Source organism: Balaenoptera musculus, chromosome 19 (genome assembly GCF_009873245.2).
Source record: "Balaenoptera musculus isolate JJ_BM4_2016_0621 chromosome 19, mBalMus1.pri.v3, whole genome shotgun sequence".
Lineage (NCBI taxonomy): Eukaryota > Metazoa > Chordata > Mammalia > Artiodactyla > Balaenopteridae > Balaenoptera > Balaenoptera musculus.
Window position 1 is genome coordinate 14,970,295 of NC_045803.1, and position 25,619 is coordinate 14,995,913.

The 25,619-nt window shown below is 47.4% G+C and overlaps 1 protein-coding gene across 10 annotated transcripts in view; it reads right to left on the reverse strand.

Annotated features, from left to right (window-relative positions):
* SIPA1L3 (signal induced proliferation associated 1 like 3) overlaps positions 1-25,619 on the reverse strand; it is a 236,555-nt gene that overhangs the window by 205,316 nt on the left and 5,620 nt on the right. The window contains exon 2 of one of the 10 annotated variants that reach the window (XM_036833290.1): positions 15,584-15,689. The exons of 8 other annotated variants lie outside the window; for them this stretch is intronic. The gene's annotated coding sequence lies outside the window, so the exon portion shown is untranslated. Of the gene's footprint in view, positions 1-15,352; positions 15,522-15,583; positions 15,690-25,619 lie in introns of those variants that run through there. One more of the 10 variants, XM_036833289.1, reaches the window with a different exon arrangement.

The window sequence follows — 25,619 nt, forward strand, 5'->3', positions numbered from 1 at the left end:
GCTTTCTCTAGTTGCCGCGAGCAGGGGCTACTCTTTGTTGCGGTGCGCAGGCTTCTCATTGTGGTGGCTTCCTTTGTTGTGGAGCATGGGCTCTAGAGCACGTGGGCTTCAGTAGTTGCAGCACGTGGGCTCAGCAGTAGGGGCTCGTGGGCTCTAGAGCGCAGGCTCAGTAGTTGTGGCACATGGGCTTAGTTGCTCTGTGGTATGTGGGATCTTCCTGGACCAGGGCTCGCACCCACGTCCCCTGCATTGGCAGGCAGGATTCTTAACCACTGCGCCATCATGGAAGTCCCCAGTTACCCTGAGAGCTTATCAGAAACCAATCATTTCCGTGTCCCTTCTATCTGACCCTTTGGGAAAAATGGTCCCCAACGGCATTAGTTTTCTGCCCCACAACTTAGGACCCGAGCAGAAAGAAAGCACCTCTTTCCTGCTGCTTTCCAGCAAAAGACACGTGTTAGTTCTGAGTGGTCTAATGGGAGCCCTTTCCTGAGCCAATCACTGTGGCAGGGAGGGGCGGACCGATGGGAAGGGCCCATGCCTGCTCCTGAGGTGGTTCCACAGCCAAACCACAAGGACCAGAACGGTCCACGAGGCAGGAGGGGTTTTTGTTTTTAAAGCTGTTTTTTACTCCTATTTCTGGAAGTTCCTTCTAGAAAATGTGAAAAATACATAGACGTATAAAGAAAGAAAAGAATCTATAAACTTCCTACCAACTAATGTTTTTTAGAACCTTTCAACTCAAAACTGTGCATATGAGCACTGATTTCTTCAATAGAAACGTATTCTGTACAACAAAGCATTTTGTTATGGCTGAGTGTTCATGACAATACCCCCAAACTGAAAAAAGATAAATATTTTTAGTCAATTTTATGATTGTTCAGCCAATACTGGTTTGCCTTCCTTTTTCTAAGAATTTGTTCTCTTTAACCCCTACAGAAGTCAGTGGCTGTTTCCAAAGAAAACGCCCAATCATGGTACAATTACTGAAATCAGAAAGTGTTATCTAACGTATAATTACCTAATATTTAACTTACAAGATAATTTATAACTTACAAGATACTGTCATCTCATTCCATTTTCAAGGGCAGGGCTTTCAGTGTCTGATTCACTGCCCCAGCCCCGGTGCTAGAGTAACGTGGCGTCGTACATACAGCAGGGCTCAGTAAATGAATGGACTGGATGATGGAAGAAGCAGTTCCCCAGAGGAAAACCTCAAAAGAATGGTGAATGGTTGCCAGGCGGCCAAACCAGCAGACGGTCATCTTCTACGCCTGCCCAAACAGGAGCTCCAGGAGTGAAGCCAGATAAGCCCAACTGTTAATAAGATTCCCCAGGTGAGGCGAATTCCCAGCCAGGTTTCAGAAGCACCACCGTCTGGGGAATGGGTATGAACAGACACAAACACAGCATTTCCTGAGACTCTGTTTTCCAGGTCTGTCTTTCACCAGAGAAGAAGCCTGAAGAGGGTGAGCGTCCTGCATTCCCGCTCAGCACTGATGCCAGGGAACTGGGAACGGATGGGTCAGAGCTGGGTGCTCCTCTCACAGTCCGGGGGCAGCAGATGGGCTTCCAGGGAACAGGCACGGTGCCACGCCATGTGCAGAAGAGCCCTGCGCAAACCTCTGTGAAGGAGGCGAGGCAGGTCCTAACACCACCCTCGCCATCAGCTCACATTCGTGGGGTGTATGATCAGGGGCCCGGGCCGCACCGAGCCCAAACACCTGGGATCTCCTGCATTTCCACAGTCACCCCAAACCTCAGACAACACACGTACATCCAGGGAATGAGCCCTGTCCGCTTGTTATTCTCCCTACTTTGCAGATGAAGAACCCAAAGCTCCTTCAGAAGTTACTCACTTGGCCAAGGTCACAGAGCTAGCTGGTGGTGGAGCTGAGATCAATTCCTGATTCTTTATTGCCAAGTCCCAGCCTGAACAAGAGAACGCTATCCAGTCTTGGGAAGAAAACGTAAGGATAACGATGGTGGTGACAACAATATTTCCTGAGCACTTCCTGAGGGCTCACAGTGCATCAGGCTCAAACTACTGATAAATACTTTCCATAAGTTTATTTAATACTCTTAGTCGCCCCTTGAGGTACAAGTCTTTATCATCCATATTTTACAGGTAAGGAGTCTGAGGCCCTGAGAGGTGAAGTGATAAACACAAGGTCACAGAACTAGCAACTGCTTGAGCTTTGAATCCAGGCCATATGGTCCATATTCAACAGCATGATGATGTTTCATATGTAAGAAGAGCGATGATGCCCTAGGCCAAGAGAGCAAAGGGGTGGGTCTGCTGGGCTTCCGAAAGCCCTCATGTTATGAGAAGTGTGTGTGCCGTGCTTATTGCCTCATCATAGCTCGCTGGATGAGAGAGAGCCATCTGACCAAAGCTGGGCCAATCAGGCCCCCTTCCTGGGATGGAGATAGCCAGTCGAGTCTTCGCTGGTGGCTGGGAAACGGACACCACAGAAGGAAGGAGCTATGGAACAGCCAAATGCCTGGAGAAACCCGGAGAGGAAAGGAAGCAAAGAGAAAGAAGAGGCAAGGTGGGAAGAGAAGAGAGAAAACTGTCTGGGCCCTGGGCCTATTTACTGATCATGACACCAGCCGATGATACCAGTTCAGGTTTCAAGAGGCATTTCAGAGTTCTTTTAGGCTTCAGTGGATCTGACCTGGGTTTCTCTTATTTTCAACCAAAAGAACCTAGGCTAAGAACTTCCCAGCTGGCACCCTCTGTGACCTCATCTCCTTTATCTTCTCTTCCCTCACTGCCCTCTGGCCACAGTGGCCTCTCTGTACTTCTAAGAACACGCTCTGCAAGCTCCTGCCTCAGGGCCTTTGCATTTGCTGCGCTGTCTGGAATGCTCTTTCCCAAATGTCTCCATAGCTGGCTCCTTATCTTTGAGGTCCTGACCAAACATTCAGAGGCCTGCCCTGATCGCCTCTGCTGAAATAGTAGCCTCAGACACTCTCTAGCCTTTGCCCTGATCTATTTTCTTCTTAGCAGAGCAGAAATCATGACTAACATTTATTTGAGTGTTTACTATGTGCCAAGCACAATTCTAAGCACTTTACATGGATCATTTAATCCTCACAGAAACCTAAGGTAAAAGCTCCAATTATTCCATTTTACAGAAGGTGAAGCTGAGGCACAGAGACGGTAAGATGCTTGTCCAAGGGCCACCCGCTTGGAAGAGGCAAGGGTGCAGTGTGAAGCTGGCAGTCTGACGTCAGGCCTCATGAGATCCAGGTGGGCAACCAGTTCCACAGAGCCAGCAACCAACTCTGAGGCCGCCCTCTCCATGTTTGGGTTCACTGTGCTAGCTCCTCGCTGGGCTCCACACATCCTCGCTGCTGGACCTTTTTCCCCCTCCTATTAATCAAGGCCCCAGAATGCTGTCCACTGCTGCTTGCACTCAAGTTATGACCCTTGATGCCCGCTTTTTCCCTGGTTTGGCCCAGCCATGGGGACACAGGAGTCCTTCATTGCACTGACATTGCCACTTTTCTGGCCCCTGCCTAACTAGGCCCCCATGGAGGGGGGACCTGCAGGATAAAACATCTTGAGGTACCCATGCCTGTCTGCGACCCCCACTGGTGTTTAACACTGTCACGGAAGTCCTGGCCAGGGCAACGAGGCAGAGGAGAGCACAGGAGCAATCGAAACGCCTATTACTAGTGGACGAAAGGAAGGTTTGCCAGGAAACTGCAGGAAAAGCTGCTGAAAATATATGAGAAACAAGGAAGCTCATTACTGAATAAATCCACAATATTGCAAGCCAGACTCTGCCTCATCCATGTTGTGAGACATGAAGCAAGCAAGGTCACCTCTTTGTGCTTCAGTTTCCTCCCTGAGAATGGAGATATTACCAACCTACTTCACTGAGGTACGACAGGGGACCGAAAGGTAAACGTTCAAACACTTAGACTGGGGCCTAGCTAATAAGATTTTCAAGTTAGTGGGAAAGGATGGATTATTCAGACCATATGATGCGGATAACTGCTTAACTATTGGTCGGGGGTGGGTGAAGGGTGGGTTTAAGATCTTTATCCCACACCTAACACCAAAAATAAATTTACAGATATTAGATGTAAAAAGTGAAGCCATAAAATAACTAGGAATATACTTATCTTAAATTAAAGGCCAAAGCTTTAAAAAAAAAAGTCTCAGTATGTTTAATAACATAAAAAAATTAAAAAGTAAACTAAGTAGGAATATAAACTTGCAGCATAGGGAATCCTCTGGTGGTCCTGTGGTTAGGATTCAGCACTTTCACTTCCGGGCCTGGGTTCAATCCCTGGTTGGGGAGCTAAGACCCCGTAAGCCGCGTGGCATGGCCAAAAAATTTAAAAAAAAATTTTTTTTTGATTAAAAAAAATTAAATTTGCAACATATAACAAAAGATTCTACCTTCAACAATGTAAAGATCCCCTACAAATCTGTAAGAAAAAAAAAAAACCCTAGAAAAATAGGAACAAGGAATACATATGGTTAATAAACAGATCCCAGAAAACAAGTTCGCAGTAAGTATCACAAGTCTTTAAATATATTTATTCACTTCGTCGCAGTAATTGCAACCCCAGGACTTTGTTCTAAGAAAAATCTAAGAAGCAAACAAAGGTTTTTGTGTGTGAGGTGTTCAGAGTTATAACAATAAAGGTTGGAAACAAACAGTGTGTTTGATAACAGGGCATTGACAGGATGGAACACTGTGAAGTCTTTAAAAAGAATGTGGCAGGGCTTCCCTGGTGGCGTAGTGCTTAAGAATCCACCTGCCAATGCAGGGGACACAGGTTCGAGCCCTGGTCCGTGAAGACCCCACACACTGAGGAGCAACTAAGCCCGTGAGCCACAACTACTGAGCCTGAGCTCTAGGGCCCGCAAGCCACAACTACTGAGCCCGTGGGCCATAACTACTGAAGCCTGCGCGCCTAGAGCCTGTGCTCCGCAACAAGAGAAGCCACCACAATGAGAAGCCCATGCACCGCAACGAAGAGTAGCCCCTGCTCGCCACAACTAGAGAAAACCCATGCGTAGCAACAAAGACCCAACGCAGCCAAAAATAAATAATAAATAAATAAATTCTTTAAAATAAATAAATAAATTTTTAAAAGGGGGGGGAAAAAAAGAATGTGGCTGACCTTGACCCAGTGCCACGGGAGGCTCTCCAAGATAGACTATTAAAGGAAAGTGCAACCTGCAGAACAATATACCCAGAAAAAAGATGTGTGTAAAACAATATATGCATATATTTGTGTAATAAAAATAGCTAACGTGTAAGTGCATGTCACTTGCAAGGTGCCACTCTGTTACATGCTCAATGCATTGAATCCTTACTAGCCAAGAACCATCACCACCATTTTACAGATGGGGAAACTGAGGCACAGAGCAATTAAGTCAAGGCCCAAGTCAGCACACAGCAAAACTGGGATTTGAACCCAAGCACTGTGGCTCCAGAGCCCGGGCTCTTACCACACACAATCCACAGTACACACAGCAAGGAAGGGTGCACTTCATGTCCCTCTGGGCAGGTGAGGGAGGCGAGGAGAAGGCCAGGTGCCGGGGCCACAATGGGAATGCGGAACTTCCACGCTTTACATGCTGCTCTACTCTGTGAACTGTTTTACAACCAGTGTGTGGCTTCTGTAAGTTTTAAATCAACAAAGATTTTTTTAAATAGAATTTTTAAAAACCGATCAACATAAAATTTTGCCACCTGCCCTAAATGCAGGTGGGAGCAGCTGATCAGCATCTATCAGCGCCGTTAAAGGGTAGGTGGTGAGCAGGACCAGACTCCACACCACCTTTCCCAGGAGCCACGACACAGAGGGAGGTGGGGGTCACACCTCTCTCCTAGAGGACACCAAGTAAAGGCATGTGTCTGGCTGAGGCATCACACAGGACACACCTCGTGGGGAGTGAGCTCCCTTGACACGTGGAGCGCTGGAGGAGAAGATAAAAACGATCTGATGGCTGGGGAGACTTTCTGCCCCATCAGTGAAGCAGGCTCGGGAGCTCAAAGTCCGGGGCCTATATACACCTTATCTGGCCCAAGTGTCAAGTTACAAACGTCAAGTTACATCTGTGTCAGCAACCAGAAAGTCCCTGTTTTCTGCCCTGTAATAAATACTGTAATAAAAGGTGTGTCAGGATCCAGGTTAGCAGGATGGTGGAAGGGCCACCGATGTGGACTTGATCCCTTCCACCCCGATTTCATAAATGTAGGACACTGACATTCAGCTCCTCCTGGGCACAGACTGTGTCAACATAATGAATTAACAGCTGTGGATGCAGTGAGAGAAAAGGGGAGCAAGGTCAGACTGCGGGTCGGGCTAGCCAGGTCCCAACCCCAGCCCCAAGTAGCTGGGTGACAAGGATCACGGGCTTCCCTTCCCTGGGCCTCAGTGTCCTCATCTGTGAAATGGGGAATAAGAGTCTACTGCAATGATGGTTAAACGAGACATGTGTGGGTAGGACCCTCAGCCCACGTTAAAGGGGGCCTGGGACTGTTATGACTGCCACCCGAACCTGCAGACCAAAGCCCAAAGCCCCTGGAAAAGCTTTCACCCCACTCACCGCCCACTCTGACCAATCCCCTGGCAAGTTCTGTCCAGCTGTGCGCTTCTCTCCAGCACCAATGAGACCATTCAGGTCTGGCACCACACCCCTCTGCTCACTCCACCACCCTCATCACCTCACTTCCACCCCCACCTCTGCCATCTATGCTCCCCACAGCAGCCAGAGGGAATGAGAGACATGACGCTCAGAATCAAACCCAAATTCTCCACCAGGCTCTCATCCCTGTCCATCCTCCAACCCCATCCTCCTGCGTCCCAGCCATGCTGTGTCCTCCGCTGTTCCCTGCCGCACCAAACTCACTCCCACCTCTTCACTCGCTGCTCCTTCTGTCAGGAAGGCTCTTCCCCCAGGTCGTTCACAAGGCTGCCACCTTTGTACCATCCCAGGCTCAGCTGACGTACCACTACCCCGGCAAAGCTCTCCCCCAAGCACCCCAGCTATCCAGTCTCTCACAGCCCCCCTCCACCTTCCACCAGGTGTGTCCTCTCACATTCTGCTTCAGTGACTTCAGAGCATTATTCGTCCCCACCTGAAAGTACAATATCTGATCAATTTGTTTACTTTATCATCTGTGTCCTTCAACGTGAACATAAACTCCAAGAGTATGGGCCTTCGCAGGCTCTGACCCCAGCACCTGGAACACGTGAAGCTCAATAAATATTTGCCAAATGAACAAGTCACTGACTGAATGAATGAAGGAATTCTGCATCATTCCACACCAAATCTTCTCTCCCCACCCAGAGGGAATAAATGTGTTGTAATCTCCAGAAGGAAAGAAAATCCTCAGGTATATAGTGTGTAACTGATCCCAAGGCATCCAAATGATTTCAAGCGTGTTGCGCTCTTAAGAATTTATGACCCAGACAACAGTGGCTGCGGTCAGAGCTCGCCCTGGCCAGGCTACTAGAAGGACTGGCCTTTCCAATGGAGCACAGCCCTTTATTGTTCTTTTGTCTAGGAGTGGAGTTTCAGATCAGAATAAATTCAAATGCTCGAAAACCTCTTGCCCCAGGCATAAAGGTTGAATCCCCTGGCACAGAGCAGGAACTCTCCAGAGGCTGTAGGTTTGAAAATACATGGCCAGGAAAGAGAGGGGAAAAAAATGAAAATGTCAACAGTCTAGAGTCGACTCTCCCTGGTTACACTGACAAGCACGTAGGGCTCCACCTGGTCAAAGGTGAGGCCTGAGGCAGCCATGCCTACACAATGAGATGGCTGTGACCGTGGCTCATCTGTTTGTTCCCAAATCCATGACGGACGTGGGCAGTAGCAGAAACCAGTAAATATCACAAATGAATGAACACAAAAACAAAGACAGAAGATTGGAATCACTGAAGGAAAAATCAGCCGATTAGAAACCACCAGCCCAATTGTTCACGACTCATTTCTAATGTAAACAAAAGTTCAAAAGAGTCAGTACCCTCAGGATAACTGAATAATAGATGAGGGAGGTTTCTCTCTAGAGGAATATTCCAGCTAATAAATGAAGAGGAAGTTTGCAGTTTTTGCAAACCCCAAGTGAAAGCATGGGTCTAGGCAACGGTCATTTACAGTCGTTAACTCTACAGAACATCACAGAAAGAGACAACAGGCTTTACATACCCTAATGGATATACACACACCAGCAACACACACACGTATGTGTGTGTACATCTCAAATATGAATCTGATCCAGTCTTGGAATCCAACTACCCATTCATAGGAAACACAGGGACAGAAGAACTCGTTAAATATCACCACAGGTATACAATCAGCCAGACGCAGACTGTACAAAATCTGCAAGACAAATGGCATGGCTTCTCTCAACAAATAAACTATAAAAGAAAAAAGAAAAGGGAGGGAGGGGGAACCTGTAGATTAAACAACACATAATAGGCATGTGAACCAAATCCAACAGTGAAACTTGCTGGGTCTTGATTGGAACAAATCAATTCTAAAAAGATATTTATGGGACTTCCCTGGCGGTGCAGTGGTTAAGAATCTACCTGCCAATGCAGGGGACACGGCTTCTATCCCTGGCCTGGGAAGATCCCACATGCCGCGGAGCAACTAAGCCCATGCGCCACAACTACTGAGCCTGAGCTCCAGAGCCCGCGAGCCACAACTACTGAGCCCGCACACCACAACTACTGAGCTCACGCACCACAACTACTGAAGCCGCGTGCTGCAACTACTGAAGCCCGCGCACCTAGAGCCCGTGCTCCGCAACAAGAGAAGCCACCACGATGAGAATCCCGCGCACCACAACAAACAGCAGCCCTGCTCACTGCAACTAGAAAAAGCCTGCACGCCGCAACGAAGACCCAACGCAGCCAAAAATAATAAATTTTTTAAAAAAGGGGGGTGCATCATCTAGAGGTACCACCCTGGTGTCTGGCAACTCCTTTAAGAGCCATTTTTAGGGAACATTTCAGAACTAGTAAAGTTGTTGGTTGCCTAATCCAGTATTTAGTCTCCCCTTTTAACTTAGTAATATTGTCTGATTTTTAACTAAGAACAAGGCCATGTGAAATACATTTCCCAGATTCCCTTATAACTACATATGGTACTGTGACTAAGTTCCGGGCAAGAGTCTGTAAGCAGAATTATTGTGTGCAACTTCCATTAAGTAGGGGTGCCCATCTTCATCCCTTCTTTCTTGCTTGCTGAGATATAATGGCTGGAGCTTGAGCAGCCATCTTGAACCATGAGGTGACAGCACAAGGATGGTAGAGCAAAAAGGGAGAAGGAACCTGAGTCCCTGATTAGAGTGCAGCCCTGGCCTCCTTATCACTGGGCTCCTTTATGTGAGAGAGAAATAAATAAATAATTCTATTATATACAGTTGAACCTAATCCTGATACACCTGGGATTACAAAGCTATGTTACAGTGGGTGGAACAAGTATAGTCATATATCCATACAAATGTATAAAAATGCTCATAATTTGAGAACTGTTCCAGAGAGAATCACTGTGAGCTGGGGTACACAAAGAGGTATCATGGAGTTGGGGAGAGAGAGAACAAGCAGAGACAACCAAGGAAACAGGGACATGAGAATCATAAAACTTTCATTAGGTTAAATAGGCTGTAGCCCCAGGATGAGTAACCAGGCTATATAAAGAACACCCACAAACCAATAAGAAAAAGAAAAAGAAGCAAAAAGCATGAACAGGCTATATCCAAAAGAAGAAACAAAAATGAAACGACTGCCTTACTAGTCTTCAGAAGAATACAAATTAAAACCACAATGAGCTTTCATTTCTTATCCATCAGACTGACAAAAATAAAAAAGCTTTTACAAAACTGAGTGTAACAGGATACAGAACAACAGGAACTCTTATACATCCTTGGTGGGAATGTTTAGAGAACAGTTTGATGATATTTGGCAAAGTTAAAGATGCTCATATCCTACACCCACCAATCTTGTGCCTAGTACATACCTCAAAGAAATTCTTGTCTGTGCACATCAGGAAATGTGTGTAACAACATTCACAGTAGCCCATGAATAGCAAAAAAATCTGGAAACTATTAAAATATGCATTGTCATGGAAGTGACAAACAAAAATGTGGTATATTCAGCCAGTGGAATATTACATAGCAGTAAAAAATGAAATACCACTATACCAAATGGTCTGGATCAATCATAGTATTAACTAAAAAATGCAAGTCCCAGAAGACTATGATATCATTTGTAAAAGTTCAAAAATAATTATTTTAAGACAAAGAATGATAAACAAAAAATTCAAGATGGTGGTCACCCCTGGGAGAGCAGACTGGGGATTGAATGGGAAATACCACAGTTTCATATAAGTTATTGGTAGGTAATGTTCTAGTTCTTGGGCAGGTAGTAGGTTAAAGGCTATTCATTGTAATAGACATTTTTGTACAGACTAAAAACACAATTGTATCATGCACCAAGGATTATGATTAATCTGATTCTGTGTGTCCAAAGGCCGTCTTTAAAAAACGGAATGCATTTACAAAGAGGTGAGAAAGAACATACACTAGCTTACTGACAGATTAAGACCAATGAGGCAGGAAGCAGGAGTGAGGGATGGAGTAGTAAATGGTTTCTATCTCATGTTTTGTTCTGCTGTCACTTACATATTCATTTCAAGAAGAATCGTTTTTTGTAATAAACAAACTAAAGCAGTAGAGCCCAGTGGTTCAGTACACAGACTCTGGAGCCTGACCACCAGAGACTGCATGTCGACTCTACTACTCCTTAGCCGTATGGCAGGTTACTCAATTTCTCTGTACCTCTGTTTCTGCTTCTGAAACGGGGGTGATGATAACAGTGCCTACTTCACTGGGCCATTAGATTAAATGAGTTGGTTCATAGTTCCTCTTCACAAATTAAACCCTTCATGAGATTGGCTATTATTATGATCTTTAGTCTAACTCCAAACATCTACATGGGAGACAAGAGCTGAGCAATTATCTGGTCCAGACCAGCAAATGATCCTGGTCAGTTTTAGGCCCAAATGTGTCCACTTCTCTGATCCTTGTAGCCTCTGTAAGAAGCGCAGTGCCTCGCCCATTCCAGGTACTTACTAAACGGTCGATAAATGAATGCACGCTGCCTCAGTTTACCCATCATGTCTTTGGCTGTCTGAACACACCACTCCTAGATGCCTACCCAGCATGTCCTTTCTCCCCGCTGCTTCCTTAACTGACCCTCTGTCAGGGGTGGTAATAAGCACAGCTTAAAAATTGCATTTCCGAGACTTCCGTTTGGCAAGGGGTGGTTTTGTCACAAAGTTCTAGCCAAAGAGACGGAAGCAAAAGTCTGCTAGGGATTTCAGGGAGGGCTTTGGTTTCCTGACAGAGGTGCTATTTCTTTTCCTCAGAACTTTACTTCTTTCTGCCTGTAATAGGATGTGGGGCTGGAGACGCTGCGGCCTTCTTATCGCTACTAGGCTAAGGGCAGCAATGCAGATAAACAGGAGCCTGGGGCACTAGAGATGCTAAGCTGCAGCACCACCTGGTCCTGATGACCTCTGCACTTCTTATGTGAGAAAACAAAGGCTGTGGTGGTTTCCAAAGATGGGCCCCAACAGGCTCCACCTTCCAGAATTCAAGTCTTCCGTCTTCCTTCCCACACTGAATCTGGGCTGATGCTGGGTCAGTTCTGGACCTACACCATAAGAAGGTATAGGAAGCCCTGGGCTGCCATGTTCTAAATCCAGCTACTGGCTGGCGAGACCATGTGGAAGGAGAGGTTCTGAGGCTAGAGAGAGGGGTCCAGCCATCTCCAAGGTGCCATGTGAGTAAAACCATCTTGAGCATGTTCCAGCCCATCCATCTTCTGACTCCAGCCACACGAGAGACCCCAATCCAAACCAGCAGAAGAGGGACTTCCCCAGTGGTCCAGTGGCTAAGACTCCGTGCTCCCAATGCAGGGGGCCCAGGTTCGATCCCTGGTCGGGGAACTAGATCCCGCATGCATGCCGCAACTAAGAGAGTCCGCATGCCGCAAGTGAAAAGCCTGCACGCCTCAACTAAAGATCCCACATGCCGCAACTAAGACCCAGGGCAGCCAAATAAAGAAATAAATACTGAAAAAAAAAAAAAACCCAGCAGAAGAGCCATCGAGCCTCAGTCAATCAGAGATTCATGAGAAATAATAAACTGCTGTCATTTTAAGGCATTAAGTTTGGGGTCGCTTGTTATATAGCAGCAGAGAACTGAAACAGACCTCTAAGTGCGTACGCCACTGCACAAGTTCCAGGAAGCCAAATACATTCCTTAACTGAAGCACCACCGAAAAAAGAAACTTGCCAATAGATCACAAACTCCTCTCGCGTGTTCTTATTTCCAACAAAGATTGTTAATAGGAAAAAACTTGAAGTTTTCTCTCTCTTATTTGGCAATAAGTACTCATTAAGCACAACTAATCTGTATTAAGCGTGAGGAATCTATTAATCACTTTTGTAATTAAAAAGCATTTAAAGTAGATGGTTCAGGGACTTCCCTGGTGGCGCAGTGGATAAGACTCCGCACTCCCAACGCAGGGGTTCCGGGTTCGATCCCTGGTCAGGGAACTAGATCCCACATGCATGCCGCGACTAAGAGTTCACATGCCACAACTAAGGAGCCCGCATGCCGCAACTAAGGAGCCCATGTGCTGCAACAAAGGAGCTGGAGAGCCACAACTAAGGAGCCCTGGAGCTGCAACTAAGGAACCCTCCTGCCACAAATAAGACTCCATGCAACCAAATAAATAAATAATAAAAAAATAAAATAAAATAAAAAAATAAAGTACGTGGTTCAACATTCTGCTGGACCTGGTGAGAGCCCTCAGAAAATACATCTCCTATCTGGGCAAGAGGCCTCATTATACTAATGCTACTTCCTATTCATTCTCAAAGGCTTAGAGCTTAACAAAGTGGCTAAGCAGGCTGGATGTCTGCAATCTAATTTTTAAAAGCTATCAATAAAAATAATAATTTGGAGGGAAAAATCAACTAGAAACAAAGGGAATGCACATCAGTAACAGCCAGGTCAAATAAATTATGGTACACCCACACCTCCATGTGTTACACAGCCCTTAAAAAGAGCAAATTCGAGCATTACCCTGAGAAACTGGAGGCATTTCCACACAGTACTGCCATGTAAGAAAAGCAAAATGTGGGAAACTGACAGCAATATTATCCCTTATAGGATAATATTTCCCCCATAGGATTATATAACCATGGAAAATTATGTGGAAAGATACATACAGTACTTGATTGTTCCCATGGGTGAAGGATTGTAGGAGGATGCTTGACATGGGGGTGGGGTAGAGAGGAGCCCACAGAAAAGGGACTGGAAAAAATTTTAAAGGGCTTGAAACCAATTCATAAAAATAATTATTATCCCCATTTAGTGAGTGCTCAATGCACTAGATGCACTGCTAACTAGGTCACCCCATCTCACTTTTAACTTCTCATTTAAGGCAGGTACTATTAATTATTCCCATTTTCCAGATAAGGAAACCGAGGTTTAGTGAAGATAAGTGCTATGCCTAGAGCTCGGGCAGTGCTGGGACTTGAACATTATGTGCAACAGGGTCCCCGACACAACTCCAAAACCACTGCACTTGGAGCTCAAAGGACACAGTCAGATGTCGCAGGAGCTGCTCCTCTGACACTTTGCACATTCTTCTAGTAGCAGCAGGCACTGAGGTGTGATGATGTGTGTGAAGGCAGTACACACCTCAGTCCCTCAGTGCCTCATGCTGTTGGGAGAAACCCGAGAGGGCTGCTGAGCTCGCTCTGTGGAGCTTTGGGAAGCCCTGCCCAAGATATTTTTATAGAATCGATTGCTGACACCGGGAGGAAACAGATGAGGAGGTGTCAGCTATTACACAGACTCTTGGAGGTTCACCATTTAATTAAAACCTGTTTAGTCCCAGAACAAGAATTATTGCCTGTTAAAGCAGGGGAGACCGAAAAACTCTGCCTGGACAGTTAATTCTTATTTCCAAGGCATTCCCTGACCCCCACTACTGCAGGAACACTCAAGAGGGCCTGATAATAAAGTCGGCTTTCCATATACATGGGTGTGTGTGTGTGTGTGTGTGTGTGTGTGTGTGTGTGTGTGTGTGTGCACGTGTGTGTGTGTGGTGTCTTTGACAAAGCCTTCCTCACCTGAACTAACCTGCACACATCCTCTGCACTCACTAGGGCCAAGGCCATCTGTTCCATGCCACATGCACCCATGCCACTGCCAGGGCCCAGGCTGCACAGACGGGAGGGGCTGAGGGACGGGAAGTCAGAGGGCCGGACACTGCAGGGAGGCCCAAGGACCACTGGGTGACCAAGGTGGGGTGTGTGCATGCCACCGCCCCACCCTCAGTTGCAGATCTGAGGATATGTTGACATTCTCCTCAAAACCCAGATAGGAACAGCCACCCTTCCTCGGACACCATCATAAATTCACTCATAAAACAGTTTATCCCACACCTACCACATGCCAGGAACTGTTCTACAAGGAGAGACAGAAGTACCTGTGCTTTCCTGGAGCCTACAGTTGGGGAGGAGGGGATAAGAAACATGTCAAGTGGTCATGCCATGAAGAAAACTAAAGCAGAGTAAAGGGCCAGAGTGTGATGGAGAAGGTGCTGTTTAATGAGGAGAGAGGCCTCACTGAGAAGGTGGCATTTGAGCAGAGACCCGAAGCGGGTGGGAGCTTTGGGGATACTGGGGAAGTGTTCCAGGCAGAGGGAACAGCCAGGGCAAAGGCCCTGAGGGAGGAACAGCAGGAGGCCAGTGTAGCTGGAGTACAGCCAGCAGCAGCTGAGAAGTCAGAGACAAGGTCAGACAGGGAATTTGGGGGGCTGGGGGTTGGGGTGGGGGCGGGAACAGCTGACACTGAGCACCACTCTGTGCCCAGGCTGCGCGCACTTTACAAAGGTGATTCATTGGAAAGGTGAGTGGGTACTGCTATTTCTCACTTCATCGGATGAGGGAACTGAGGCCCAGAGAGGGAAAGGAACTCGCCTGAGACCACACAGCTCATCTGTACCAGGCTGGGATGCCCCACTGGCACAGAAGTTTGCATCCCCTGGGAGCTCAACATTCACGATGCCTTCTCCGGGGAGAAATATCCTCCATTTCCTTCTCACTCCCTCAACGCTCCGCCCACCCTTTCTTCACAGTTAGCAGCAGACAGGTAAACATTTCATGGGAGTGGAGGGAAAAAGAAAACAAAAAAAACACGGGTCTAATTCCCGAAAAGAAAAAACACGCTATTAACTTCCTCTCCTCTACAAGTCACTACCAAACTTAACAATCACCACTCACCTGAAAGATGTCCCGAGCACAGCCTGGATCACAAAGTAGGCAGGTGACTATGAGGGGAGCTCCAGGCTCTCGGCTCCAGTCCCGTCCAGGCCAAGGCCACCTGCCTGCGCTCAGCAGGCCGCCCCGCCCTCGCCCTCCCCGTCGGGTGGGTGGTGCCTCCCCGCAGCCTGCTGTGGGTGTCTGGAATGCGGAAGCGGGAACCTGCCGTGCCAGCTTCTAACAGCGACTTACTCAACAGCCGCAAGAACAACACACGCCAGCCACCGGAGTTCCCCGAGAGATGGCTGGTCTCTGCGAACAGGCGAGTTCCCAAAGAGGGCTGTTTTGCCAAGGGTCCCTGTGGGGGAGGGAAATAAAAGGACTCCTTACTCATAAGACACGTGGTCTGAGGAGCCTGAATGGGCTTAAGTGAAAGCTCAAGGTAACAAAGGCGGCTGGTCGGTTACCTTGGATCCAGGAACAGGCCACCTGTTCGCTGACAGAGCGGGGGTGGGATCAGCGCCCACAGCATCCCCTGCCCTGGGCTTGCCCGCTTCATTCACAGCCGCACACACCAAAGGTGGGCTCCTTTCCCCGTGCAGATGGGGGAGCTAGCTCGCAGGGGCAGCGTCGCTTAATGATTAAGCACTGCTGCTGGACTCCTCCGGCCAGCTTGGGAAGCACAACGGAATGGTTCTGCCTAACAATAACAGCCCCCAGAACCCTAACCCCCTCCCCGCACCCTACCACCACGCTCACTCTGCACAAACACTGTTCTGAGCACCTCACGTGAATTACCTCCCCCAACCCTCACAGCCACCCTCTAAGTCAGCACTAGTAGCATTCCTATTTTACATAAGAGAAAGTTCAAGAACAGAGAAGTCACAGGCTAAAGGTCACCCAGCAAGAAAGTGGTGGGGCAGAGGGTTAAGCCAAGCAGAGCAACTCTGGGTTTCCAGTTGTTAACCGCTGCACTACATCTCCTCTCAAGAGGAAAGACAGGTCCGCCCAACTGGGCCTCAGTTTCCTCATCCGTAAAATGGGGTGAGTGTGGGGTGTCAGTGACAGCTTAGAGTGAGCGCTTAGCCCTAACGCACAAAAATGCTCAATAAACACCAGCTGCAGTTATCACATGCTGCCCTCAGATTCAATCAGGTTCAGCTTTTATCTTCAAAACAGGGGGTAATTATAGTCACGGAGTTTAAATTCTGGGCAGCTGAAGGGAAGAAAAAAAAAAAAAAAGAACGACTCTTACTGTCCTTCTTTTCATCCACAGAAAAAATATACAAAACATCTACTCTGAGTCCTGCATTAGGACTCAGTGATAAACAAAAACCACATAAACCCTGCCCTCAGGGAGCTTACAGTTTCCTGTGAATAAACTGGCACAAAATATTGAAAGAACAAGATACAGCATGTGTACTGAGCGGTCACTGTGGGCCAGGCGCTGCAGTGCTCTAAATGCTCTACGTGCCTGAATGCACTGAACTCTCTCAACAACCTAGGAGGACAGTACCATTACCACCTTAAAGATATGGAAACTGAGGCACTGCAAGGCTAGTGGCTTGCCCAAGGTCACACGGGAGCCTGAGATGGAACCAGGACTTACGCCCAAGTAGTCTGGCTCCACAGCCTGCGCTTCACTCCTCAGTCCCTCGGCAGTCCTGCAGGGCAACGGCTTTATACCGGGTCCATAAGCAGTAGCAACAGGCACCCATAGGAAATGTCAGTCTGCAAGATGAATGGTCACTTTCATGTGTCGTTGGGAGGAGAGGGTGGGATAATTAAATTATAACTGTTCAATTAATGTCACATTTAATATGTTAATAGCAGGGGCCACATTCTTTTTTAATTCCAAGAGAAAAAATTTTTGTTGCCATTTTTTAAAATTTTATTTTATTATTTTTTTATACAGCAGGTTCTTATTAGTTATCTATTTTATACATATTAGTGTATATATGTCAATCCCAATCTCCCAATTCATCCCACCATCACCACCACCCCTGCCACTTTCCCCCCTTAGTGTCCACACGTTTGTTCTCTACATCTGTGTCTCTATTTCTGCCTTGCAAACTGTTTCATCTGTACCATTTTTCTAGATTCCACATATATGCGTTAATATACGATATTTGTTTTTCTCTTTCTGACTTACTTCACTCTGTATGACAGTCTCTAGGCCCATCCATGTCTCTACAAATGACCCAATTTCGTTCCTTTTTATGGCTGACTAATATTCCATTGTATATATGTACCACATCTTCTTTATCCATTTATCTGTTGATGGGCATTTAGGTTGCTTCCATGACCTGGTTATTGTAAATAGTGCTGCAGTGAACATTGGGGTAGATGTGTCTTTTTGAATTATGGTTTTCTCTGGGTATATGCCCAGAGGGGCCACATTCTTGAGCACTTACCACCGTGAGCCAGTTACTGGGGGTAAGCACCTGACCCGCATCCTTTTTTTTTTGTTTTCGGCACTATGCCAGCTTGTGGAATCTTAGTATCCCAACCAGGGACTAAACCTGGGCCCCAGCAGTGAAAGTGCTGAGTCCTAACCACTGGACTGCCAGGGAACTCCCTGCATCCTATTCTTTCATCCTCACAACCACCGTACAAGGCAGTCCTCAAAGGGGGAAACTGAGCCTCTTTGAGCAGTACCTTGAATAGGAACTGGTCAGAAGCAGAGAGAGGAGATCCAAGTGTTTCTGAGCAGACTGAGTGCACTCATGGACCCTGCACACTGCCCCTCAGACTGCTGCCTCGTCATCCAGCTTGGGTTTCTCTGAATGTTCAGATAAAATATTTTGTTTCTTGTCAAGACTCAGAACTCCTATGATACAGGGACTCTATATACACATTCTTGAAGGTGGAAATGATTAGAGAACAAAAAGCTATGTCCTGAATCAGGTAATTACAAAATGAAGTTGGCAAGGACAATGACACAGAAACACATAGGTACTATGCTTCCACTTTGTTTCCCTAACTTCTGTAGCAGATCCAATTGTTTGCCTACCCAATATCCATCCCCCTCTCCCAGTCTTTTCCTAAATAGTACTCCAATTTTATTCCTGTAGTGGCACTCCTCCCGGCAGTCCTGTCCTTCAGGTGAGGATGCTTTTAGCCCCAGCGCCGACAGTAAATCCTGATTGGCCCTTGCCTGTGATTTGCCCAAGCATGGTCATGTGTCACAATGCTGGCCAATGAGGTATGAGGGGAATCTGGGAGGCGGGGTGTCTTTGAAAGGTTTCCACGCTCCTAAGAGAGACACAGTGAGAGATGCCCTCTTTCTGCTGCTGGATATAGCCTTGTCAGGGTGTGATGACCAGAGCTGTGACAGTCATCCTGTGGCCACAAGGACATCCTGAGGACACAGAAGACACACCAAGGATGGTGGAGAGGGCTGGGCTTCTTACAGGCATTGTGGAACTGCTTAATTATTCTACCCTGGTGCTGCCTATCTATGGACTTGTTAGAAATGCAAATTCTCAAGCCAGACCTACTGAATCAGAGGCGCTGGGTGGGGCCCAGCAATATGTGTTTTAACAAGCCCTCCAGGGGACTCCGGAGCCTGCTCAGGTTTGAGCACCACTGCAGTAGCACAAAGTGATAAAATGTTCAGAGTGTGGCCTCTGGAGTCAGGTTCCCGGGATCCAAATCCTGTCACCACCACTGTCTAGCTGTTGGGCAAGTTATTTAAATTTAGTTGCCTCATCTGCAAAAGGGGAATAATAAGCATACTTACAGCATTGTTGGGAGGCTTAAATGAGTCACTTTGTGGGAAGCGCCTAGCACAGTGCTTAGCATACAGTAGACATTGTATAAATGACCTATTTGCTGCTGCTGTTGTTGCTATTAACTATTGTTTGCAGCCAAAGGCATACCAACTGACACAACTTTCTGACTGAACTCCCCCAAAGCTGGATCCATAAATCTTTTCACCTCCAGGACCCAGCCCAGCGCCCTGGGGCTCCGTTTGTGTGACTCTCTGGTCAGCACAGGGTTGTGACACACAGGAGGGGCGGAAGGCCTTTCTCCCGAGTCCAAACCATCGCTCTTCAGACCTCCTCCCACAGCCTGAGCCTCCACGGTCGCAGCAGCTTCTCCTGGACACTCCAGGCTGGGTACTCTGCCAGCTACTCTGCCCAGTTACTGATCCAGAATGGCCACAAGTTCTGCCCAGCCCCAGAGAGCACCCCTGCCATGTAAGTCATGCCAAACATCTGGCAAGAGTCCAGGGGTGCCCTTCCCTCTGGGAGCTATCTGTGATTTCAAAACTGGTGGCACCAAGATGCAGAAAGCCAAAGAATGACTAATACCACCCCTAGATAAGGCTCCAGTAGGAAGAGGCAGCTTCTTGTCAGGCTTAACAGCAGCCAGGGGCTATGGGTGGGGCAGGGGTTTTTCACACACTGGTGTCGCTGACACTGTTGGGCCAGTCGATGAAAGAGATGTGTGGGTGCAGAAAGGGGGTCCCAACCTCTGACCACCAACCCCTGGGGCAAGAAAGGATGGGTCAAGTTCCTGGACGCTGGAAAGGAAGCTATTAGGCTGAACGTCATAAAACTGCCAATATTCAACCATTCTTGACCCACAAAAAAGCAATTTCATTCGATTCAACCTAATATAAGCCAGGAAACTGACTCAGTGCAGTGTCAAGGAACTGGTCAACAAGAATTTGGGATGGTGGTGGCCTCTGGGGAAGGGAATTCGGTGCTTTATTTTTGTCCCTTTGGTTCCGTGTGTGTGTCCACTATTCAAAACTTAGTGAAATTTATCCTTTTACAACCTAAATGGGAAAATAATTAGAAAAAGAATAGATACACGTATATGTATAACTGAATCACTGTACTGTATACCTGAAACTAACACGACATTGTTAATCAACTATACTCCAATATAAAATAAAAAGTTTTAAAAAAAGCTTAATGAAATTTAATAACTCAATCAACCCTGCAATATGGCCCATCTCAGAGAAAAGACAAGGCTGCACTAGTTGCAAACCCGACACCTCTCTGCCCTCATGCCTTCCCACTCTATCCTCCTCCACTCTGCTCTTAGCCACGGCCTCAGGGCCTTTGCACTGGCGGCTCCCTCTGCCCAGAAACCTCCACTGCTCACACTGCCTCACCTCCTTTAGGTGTGAACGCAAGCCACCTCCCAGGGAGGCCATCCCTGGCCACCCTGTCTAAAACTTCAACACCCTCCACCCTGATACCTCACATCCCCTTTCTTAATTTCTTCTGCTTAGCATTTATTACCATCTAACACAGTATACATCTTATTTATCTGTTTACTGTCTGAATTCCCCACTTGAATGAGAGCCCCGGAAGGGGAGAAGCCTTGTCTGCCTTGCTCACTGCTGTAAACCTGGTACCTAGAAGAGCATTCAGCTGGGTGAATACCTGTTGAATGAGTAAGTTTAAAAGTCAGGGACTTCCCTGGTGGTCCAGTGGTTAAGAATCCACTTTCCAATGCAGGGGACACGGGTTCGATCCTTGGTTGGGGAACTAAGATCCCACATGCCGCGGGGCAACTAAGCCCACACGCCGCAACTACTGAGCCCGGCGCTCTAGAACCCACGCACCGCAACAAAGAGCCTGCACACAGTGACAAAGACCCAGCGCAGCCAAAATAAAATATAAATAAATAAATAAATAAAAACTCAGAATCAGTGTCAGTGTTTGGGGTTTGCCACCCTCAGATCCAACATGTGCCAGGTCTATACTGGGAAACCCGGAAAAAGCAAGCCGCCTAAACTGGTGACAGTGATCCTAATGTTCTCTCCATGCTGGACGCCACCTCAGAGCCTGTGAAGGAAAAGGAAAGGCAGAACTGATGAGGGTGCTGGAGGCAGATACTTGATGGAGCCGGAGGGGCTGCAGGACTTTGCCTGCCTTCCTCCTGCAAACCAAGAGCGTGGTATAAAGAGCTAAGCATCAGAACAAATGCCGCCAGCCTTGGGCAGGATCAGTGCCGAGCTCCTGTTCACATCAACCACTGCTACCCATCTAGCAAGCAAACCCCAAACAGAAACCCCCAAATGAGGGTGCCCTCTTTTCCTGCCACTTTCACACAAGGATTTCTGCCCCACACTGACTTGCTGTTCAGTTAGAGACCCCAAAAGAACAAATGCAACAGGAATCTCTGCTTGATGTGAAGGGGGGCAGAGTGAACGTATGTTGTCAAGGAGTTTCATCTGCTGGCTTGATGAGAAATATCATCAGGTCCGCGGCACCGGCACATGCTGCATCTTGCAGCGTTGTCAAAAGTCAAAAGTCAGAACTGAAAGGGGGCACTTTCCCTGCCTCCCGCTGCAGGGCTGGAGGCAAACCAAATGCTGGATTCTGGTTCCATGTGGGGCCCTGACAAAGACACATCAGAGGAAGGATCTGCGCACGGCTGTCCTGAGGGGAGGATGGGGGGAGGATCTGAGGCCTCCTGCTGGAACACGTCTCTGGAAAAAATGTGGGAGGCGGCGCCCCACGGTCAGGTGCTGGAGGGAACCAGATCTCAGGGAAGAGGGACTTCTGCAAACTGACTCAGAGAACCAGCGCCCTCGTGGTCAGTGCTCAGAGCAGCTGGGGAGGCGTGTGGCCTCTGCAGGCTCGCTGATGCCCTCGCTGTGGCCGGATGCTGCTTTACCAAAGGGGTTTCCAGAGCTTTGAGCCAAGTATTGACTCGTCTGATGAAAAAAAAAAACAAAAACCCTTTTTACTATATAAGTGAACTGGGCAGAGGCAGGGAATTCCTCCATACTACACTCGAGCTTGAAACACACAAACGCTGAGTGAAATTTGTTATACTTGCTTCTAACTTTTCATGGTGAGATGTTTCAAGCACACAAAGGTGAAAAGAAGAGTATAGGGCTTCCCTGGTGGCGCAGTGGTTGAGAATCTGCCTGCCAATGCAGGGGACACGGGTTCGAGCCCTGGTCTGGGAGGATCCCACATGCCGCGGAGCACCTGGGCCCGTGAGCCACAATTACTGAGCCTGCGCGTCTGGAGCCTGTGCTCCGCAACAAGAGAGGCCGCGATAGTGAGAGGCCCGTGCACCGCGTTGAAGAGTGGCCCCCGCTCACCGCAACTAGAGAAAGCCCTCGCACAGAAACGAAGACCCAACACAGCCAAAAAATATAAATAAATAAATTAATTAATTAAAAAAAAAAGAAGAGTAATAAACCTCCTCTAGCCAGCTTCAACAGAATCACCTCATGGCCAGTCTTCCTTTATCTCTTTACTCGTCCATACACTTCGCCCCCTCCACTCCCTGCCCATCCACATTATCTTGAAGCAAATCTCAGATGTCTTAACAGTTCATAGGTATTTCAGAATATAAGTCTTGGCTTTCCTGGTGGCGCAGTGGTTAAGAATCCACCTGCCAATGCAGGGGACACGGGTTCGAGCCCTGGTCTGGAAAGATCCCACATGCTGCAGAGCAACTAAGCCCGTGCACCACAACTACTGAGCCTGCACTCTAGAGCCTGCAAGCCACAACTACTGAAGCCCGCGCACCTAGAGCCCGTGCTCCGCAACAAGAGAAGCCACCGCAGTGAGAAGCCCGTGCACTGCAACGAAGAGTAGCCCCCGCTCGCCACAACTAGAGAAAGCCCGCGCGCAGCAACGAAGGCCCAACGCAGTCAAAAATAAAATAAATAAAATAAATTTATAAAAGAAAGAATATAAGTCTTAAAGATAAGACTTTTTCTTAAGCAGAACCACAGTATCATTATCACACCTAAAAAATTAACAAGAATTTCTTAATAATGTCAAATATCCAGTGCGTTTTTGTTATTTAAAAGGGTGACTTCCCTGGTAGTCCAGGGGTTAAGACTCTGCGCTTCCAAGGCAGGGGGTGCAGGTTCAATCCCTGGTCAGGGAGCTAAGACCCCACACGTCACGCAACGCGGCCAAAATAATTAAAAATAAAAAAATAAAGAAAGGGGAAGTGCAGGTTCCAAAATCACAGAAAAACCCCACACCCAGAGTGATGGTCAAGCCTCCAGGCCCAAAGGGGCCTGAGACTTGCTGCGGGGCTACCCTGGACCAGGAGATCAGAGACCACACGTGGAATAGAGAGGCTACAACTAGTCAGTGTGGTCTTGCTTGACCACCCCATTCGGCTGTCTGTCGTCCACGGAGAGACCACAGAATGAGTGTTTAAGAGCCTGGACTTGGCTTGGATTTGAATCCTGACTTTGACACTCACCAACTTTGTCATCTGCACTTCTCAAGATCTGAGTTTCTTTACATAGGCAATGTGAATAATAAGAGTACCTACACCATGGAGTACTTATGAGGATTAAGTGAGCTATTACATGAAAAGCGCTCGGAGCAGTGCCTTGCACACAGTAAGAGCTCAATGAATGCTGGGTCGTATCAATAATTCAGCCAACAGACACTTAGTGAGCATCTTTTACACGCCAGGCACTGTCCAGCAGTAGGAGGTAAGAGTGGTTACGAGGTTAAAGCTCTCATGAATTACCACCTGGAAACAGGGGCTGGCACGAGGTCAACCACCTGAGGTCATGAACAGACTCAGAATCTCCAGCACCTGCCTTGTCTGGGTAGGAGAAACAAGCACTCCTTGCTCCTGAGATGGGGAACCCTGAACCGAGAGTAATTAAGGGTCTAGAACAATGACTCCCATAGATGAAAGAGTCCCCTTCCCGCTATCCCCCAGCCCAGCAATGCCTCTGGATCAGAGCAAGGGCAAGATTCACACACTGGGTAAACTCTGCCGTCACTGAGCTCACAGGAAAAGGCCACACAGCTCCCACAGGAGGCAGACAAAAGAGAAGAGAGGCTTCACACCCAAATAGGCTGCTTGCTTAGAATGGGCTTTCAGCAGGCGGCGTCCTTTTCTCGTTTCCTTCACTCACCCTGCCCACCGTCCTCAGGGCCCAAAGACCCTTCTCCTTCCTGGGACGTAAAGACCTGTTCCCAGGAAACCTCGAGCTCATCGTAAGGAGGGCATCAGCCAGTCACGCAGGTCTAAACCAGCACTCCAGCACCAATATACAACTCGAGGATCGATGCTGACAGACTCCGGGAATGCATTTTGTGTGATGAGTCCTTCCTATGGTTTCTGTGGCTCAAAGCTCAGACCCCATCCCTCAAACCCTCAAACAAACACAAACACAACATATACAACAGAGATTGAAGAGATTTAAGAGTATGCACCTGAGTTCAAATTCTGCCTCCATCACTTCCTAACCGTGAGCAAGTGGCCTCTCGTTGCCAGACCTCAGCTTCTCCATCTGCAGAGCGGGGATGATCCGAGTCCCTGCCACCTCAGAACACAGGTCACACACGCCAAGCACACTGCCAGGCCCAGAAGGTGCCTTTGATGGATGACAGCTGTGAGTTTAGCTACCCCTGCCTATGATAAATATGCTTTTCACCACTCATCTGCCCTTATTCACCAAGATAAAACAGGGATGGCATCTTTGACCTGTCACCTAGGATATGAGTCTCATACCCTAGGTCCACACTGTCCAATACATGTGGCTACTGAGCACTTGAAATGTGGCCGGTGCAAATGGAGATGCTGAAGGTGTAAAATACACATTGTATTTTGAAGACTTAATGTGAAAAAAAAAGAATGTAAAATATCTCAATAATTTTTATACTGACTACATGTTGAAATAATGCTTTTTTTTTTTTTTTTTTTGGCCATGCCACACGGATCTTAGTTCCCTGACCAGGTATCGAACCCGTGACCTCTGCACTGGAAGCACAGTCTTAACCACTGGACCACCAGGGAAGTCCGAAATGATACTATTTTGGACTAAATAAAATACATTATTAAAATCAATTTCCTGTTTCTTTTTACTCTTTTAAATGTGATTCCCCATAAAATCTTAAATTATGTATATGGCTCACATTGGTGGCTCGCATTATATTTCTAATGGACAGTACTGGTGCAGACCCTTGAGAACCAGAGTCTTCTTATTTGACTTCATACTGTCAGTGTCTAGCATGGTGCCTGGCACATAGGCTGGGTAGAAAAAAATGTTCCATAGATGGCTGGATGAAAGATGCTCTCCATACTTTTCCTGGTCTTAAAAGCAACCACTACCATCCTCACATCTAACCAGGCCTGCCCTTCATTCAAAATAGTGCACAACCCTTAAGGTCAAAGCTACACCAGATCAAAATGGACACAGTCACGGTGGCTGGAACAGGTCCCAGAGCCCCTGCAGGGCCAGGCATCACCACCTTAATTACTGGACTGTATTTTAATACTTTAACAGTCCATAAAGCTGGTCTGGTGCTTAGAAACACTCTTT